Here is a 4,986-nt window from a genome sequence, read left to right as displayed (position 1 = left end):
CAGATTAAAACTGTGTGCCCGACCGAGACTCGAACTCTGGACCTTTGCCTTTCGCGGGCAAGTGCTCTACCAACTGAGCTACCGAAGCACGACTCACGCCCGGTACTCACAGCTTTATTTCTGCCAGTACCTCGTCTCCTACCTTCCAAACTTTACAGAAGCTCTCCTGCGAACCTTGCAGAACTAGCACTCCTGAAAGAAAGGATATTGCGGAGACATGGCTTAGCCACAGCCTGGGGGATGTTTCCAGAATGAGATTTTCACTCTGCAGCGGAGTGTGCGCTGATATGAAACTTCCTGGCAGATTAAAACTGTGTGCCCGACCGAGACTCGAACTCTGGACCTTTGCCTTTCGCGGGCAAGTGCTCTACCAACTGAGCTACCGAAGCACGACTCACGCCCGGTACTCACAGCTTTATTTCTGCCAGTACCTCGTCTCCTACCTTCCAAACTTTACAGAAGCTCTCCTGCGAACCTTGCAGAACTAGCACTCCTGAAAGAAAGGATATTGCGGAGACATGGCTTAGCCACAGCCTGGGGGATGTTTCCAGAATGAGATTTTCACTCTGCAGCGGAGTGTGCGCTGATATGAAACTTCCTGGCAGATTAAAACTGTGTGCCCGACCGAGACTCGAACTCTGGACCTTTGCCTTTCGCGGGCAAGTGCTCTACCAACTGAGCTACCGAAGCACGACTCACGCCCGGTACTCACAGCTTTATTTCTGCCAGTACCTCGTCTCCTACCTTCCAAACTTTACAGAAGCTCTCCTGCGAACCTTGCAGAACTAGCACTCCTGAAAGAAAGGATATTGCGGAGACATGGCTTAGCCACAGCCTGGGGGATGTTTCCAGAATGAGATTTTCACTCTGCAGCGGAGTGTGCGCTGATATGAAACTTCCTGGCAGATTAAAACTGTGTGCCCGACCGAGACTCGAACTCTGGACCTTTGCCTTTCGCGGGCAAGTGCTCTACCAACTGAGCTACCGAAGCACGACTCACGCCCGGTACTCACAGCTTTATTTCTGCCAGTACCTCGTCTCCTACCTTCCAAACTTGCCCGCGAAAGGCAAAGGTCCAGAGTTCGAGTCTCGGTCGGGCACACAGTTTTAATCTGCCAGGAAGTTTCATATCAGCGCACACTCCGCTGCAGAGTGAAAATCTCATTCTGGAAACATCCCCCAGGCTGTGGCTAAGCCATGTCTCCGCAATATCCTTTCTTTCAGGAGTGCTAGTTCTGCAAGGTTCGCAGGAGAGCTTCTGTAAAGTTTGGAAGGTAGGAGACGAGGTACTGGCAGAAATAAAGCTGTGAGTACCGGGCGTGAGTCGTGCTTCGGTAGCTCAGTTGGTAGAGCACTTGCCCGCGAAAGGCAAAGGTCCAGAGTTCGAGTCTCGGTCGGGCACACAGTTTTAATCTGCCAGGAAGTTTCATATCAGCGCACACTCCGCTGCAGAGTGAAAATCTCATTCTGGAAACATCCCCCAGGCTGTGGCTAAGCCATGTCTCCGCAATATCCTTTCTTTCAGGAGTGCTAGTTCTGCAAGGTTCGCAGGAGAGCTTCTGTAAAGTTTGGAAGGTAGGAGACGAGGTACTGGCAGAAATAAAGCTGTGAGTACCGGGCGTGAGTCGTGCTTCGGTAGCTCAGTTGGTAGAGCACTTGCCCGCGAAAGGCAAAGGTCCAGAGTTCGAGTCTCGGTCGGGCACACAGTTTTAATCTGCCAGGAAGTTTCAACTTTGCATATTGTCAATATATTTTGAAATGTGACCACGAAATGTAAGCTTTCAGAATTAACGATGTAAACATGCTTGGACAAAGTGAACTTTGTTAAAATGTAAATGTGGCAAAAAGTGTTGCAAACTGTGTTAAACTGTGAACGTTATAAACGACGAATTTTGTGTTGTTTGTGAAACTTATGGCGCATAAACTGAATAACTGTTTGTAAATCGATATAAACTGCAATTTACTTCGACGATAATGAGGATTTTCACACTGCAAATGAACGTTTGTTGGCAAGTGTAAACAATGTGGTGAAACACCTACCTTTGCGAACATCGACGCCGTTGTTCCTGGCCGGCCTTCAGATGCTTGGAGACTATAAACTCAGCACCTGTCGTAGGCGATGTAGAGGCTAAAAACTACATCGACCATATATGCCCCGGGAACAATAGTCATGAAAACGCACAAGGACCTGGAGTGTTGTGTCGTAACAGAAGACTTGGACGTTGCTTCAGATCACGCACACGCTCAATCTTATGGTGTCACCGGACTTAACACGCCATTTATGCTGGAATAACAACTTGTAATGAACACTATGTGAGAGCGAATACTGTTGAAGACTGTCATAACGCAGTGATTTTGAAACTGCCGCACGCGAAATTCAGTGATGCTACTGCGCGTGCGCAAAGACTACGTGCTGCCAGAGATGCATTGGGAAACCAACGCTGGGAGTACACAACAATAACTGCGCTGGTGAGCAGCTTGCTCAAACACACACTATGTAAACATATATATATTAATTGTCTAAAAAGGATCAAAACTGTAACAAGTGTATGTAGTATATAGATTTAGAAACCAAGTATTGGCAAAGATAATCCTCTAAGTATGCACGTGGCGTTTCCTGGGAAAATATGTATAATAGACATTTACGTATATCTATTCTTTTGTTTGCTAGCCTGTCACGCTAAATGTTTTAGCGTGACAGTCGAGGGGGCGATGTAGCGGGGCTTTAAATTTCGCCGCGCTACACTCGTTCCCTCAGATAAAAATATCCCGTCGCAGCGGTATGAGCGCTCGACGGCAGAGAAAATACCAAAATTGTAACCTTTTTTGTTTTCTATCCGTTTTCAATTGTCTCTTGTCAGCAGTAGCTTAAGGCAGACGTGATCGGATGCTGACGTAAAAAACTTAATGGCTAATCTTGATCTGATTGTAATGTGTAGACATTGTGGAAGTTATTAAGAAAGTCGGTGGATGGAAGTAGCAAAGTGAATTAAATTGCATACAGTATCAAGATGATTTTCATTGGTATAAATTAGTGATCCCTGGACTATTGCAAGATTTCGGAGCATATTTTCTCACGCTGAAATGAAGGAGATTTTTGAAGACGTGGACGCCGCTCGAAAGAAGATAAGTTAATCTGGTAAAGGATGATCTCTCGTCTACGCCATTTCCCCCTGTCAGTTACATTCTGTTATTCTCTGTTTCTTTTCAATACTTTTTGTAGTGGAAATTGGTTTAACTTTTGCTCAAAAACGACACAAGGACCACCCTAACAATAGCTTTTCCGGATAACGAAGTCCGATACCTTTTCTGTTATACAAAGTCCGATCTGCATTTCTTTCATTCTTTCCCTTTTTCACGGTCTCTTCTCCCATTATTTTTTTTTAATTAACCACTACAGTTACCGCTGGATATATTTCGTAAACCACATCAAATATTGACGAATCGATTCCACAGACCGAACGTGAGGAGAGGGGCTAGTGTAATTGTTTAATACAAACCATACAAAAATGCACGGAAGTAAGTTTTTTAACACAAACCTACTTTTTTTAATGGAACCACGTTAGTTTTGTTAGCACATCTGAACATATAAACAAATACGTAATGAGTGCCGTTTGTTGCATTGTAAAATATTAATTACATCCGGAGATATTGTAACCTAAAGTTGACGCTTGAAACCTCCGACGTTCAGTTGCGTCTTGTAACAAACACGATCCACGGTCTGCGAGTAGCATCTGCAGGGACATGTTTACGATGACGACCGTGTTTACGAGTGTGGCTGTAGTGCACTGTTGTGGTTTGGTCTAGCTGTCGCAGTGTCCGCATGTAGCGCTTGCTGCTATTGTTATTCTGCATTCGTCTCCGCACGCAGACCAACTGTAGTACACCGTGTTACCAGACGTCTGTTATAGTGTAGTGTTGTAGGAACTGTGACCCTGGTGTATTCGAACTCTGAAAAGGCGGAGATGATACTCATCTATGGCGAGTGTCGACGAAATGCAGCTGAAGCCTGCAGGGTGTATGCAGAACGGTACCCGGACAGAGAGCATCCAACGTGCCGCACATTGAAAAACATCTACCGCCAACTGTATGCAACAGGTATGGTCGTAGCACGCAAACGGGTCCGTAACAGGCCCGTCACAGGAGAAGCGGGTGCAGTTGGTGTGTTAGCTGCTGTTGCCATGAACTCACACATGAGTACAAGGGACATTGCGAGAGCCGGTGGACTGAGTCAAAGTAGTGTCATGCGCATACTGCATCGTCACCGCTTTCACCCGTTTCATGTGTCGCTACATCAGCAGTTACATGGCGATGACTTTAATCATCGAGTGCAATTCTGTCAATGGGCATTAACAGAGAATGCGTTGCAGTTCTACCTGTTTACCGATGAAGCGGGTTTCATAAACCACGGGGCAGTGAATCTACGGTACATGCATTACTGGTCCGTGGACAATCCTCGCTGGCTCAGACAGGTAGAGCGACAGCGACAGTGGACTTTAAATGCATGGTGCGGAATCATTGCCGACCACCTCATTGGTCCTCACTTCATTGCAGGGGTCCAAACAGCTGCAACATACATCGCGTTTCTACAGAATGATCTGCCAACGTTGCTCGAAAATGTCCCACTGGAAACGCGTCGACGTATGTGGTATCAGCATGATGGTGTACCTGCACATTCCGCAATTAACACTAGGCTGACCCTCGACAGGATGTTCGACGGGCGTTTCATAGGACGTGGAGGACGCATAAATTGGCCAGCTCGTTCTCCGGATCTTACACCTCTGGACTTATTTCTATGGGGTACGTTAAAGGACAATGTTTACCGTGATGTGCCTACAACCCAAGAGGATGTGAAACAACGTATTGTGGCAGCCTGCGGCGACATTACACCAGATGTACTGCGGCGTGTACGACATTTATTACGCCAGAGATTGCAATTGTGTGCAGCAGATGATGGTCACCACATTGAACATCTATTGGCCTGAC

Source organism: Schistocerca cancellata, chromosome 2 (genome assembly GCF_023864275.1).
Source record: "Schistocerca cancellata isolate TAMUIC-IGC-003103 chromosome 2, iqSchCanc2.1, whole genome shotgun sequence".
Lineage (NCBI taxonomy): Eukaryota > Metazoa > Arthropoda > Insecta > Orthoptera > Acrididae > Schistocerca > Schistocerca cancellata.
The sequence above is the reverse complement of the archived record's forward strand: the minus strand, read 5'-3'. Positions refer to the sequence as shown.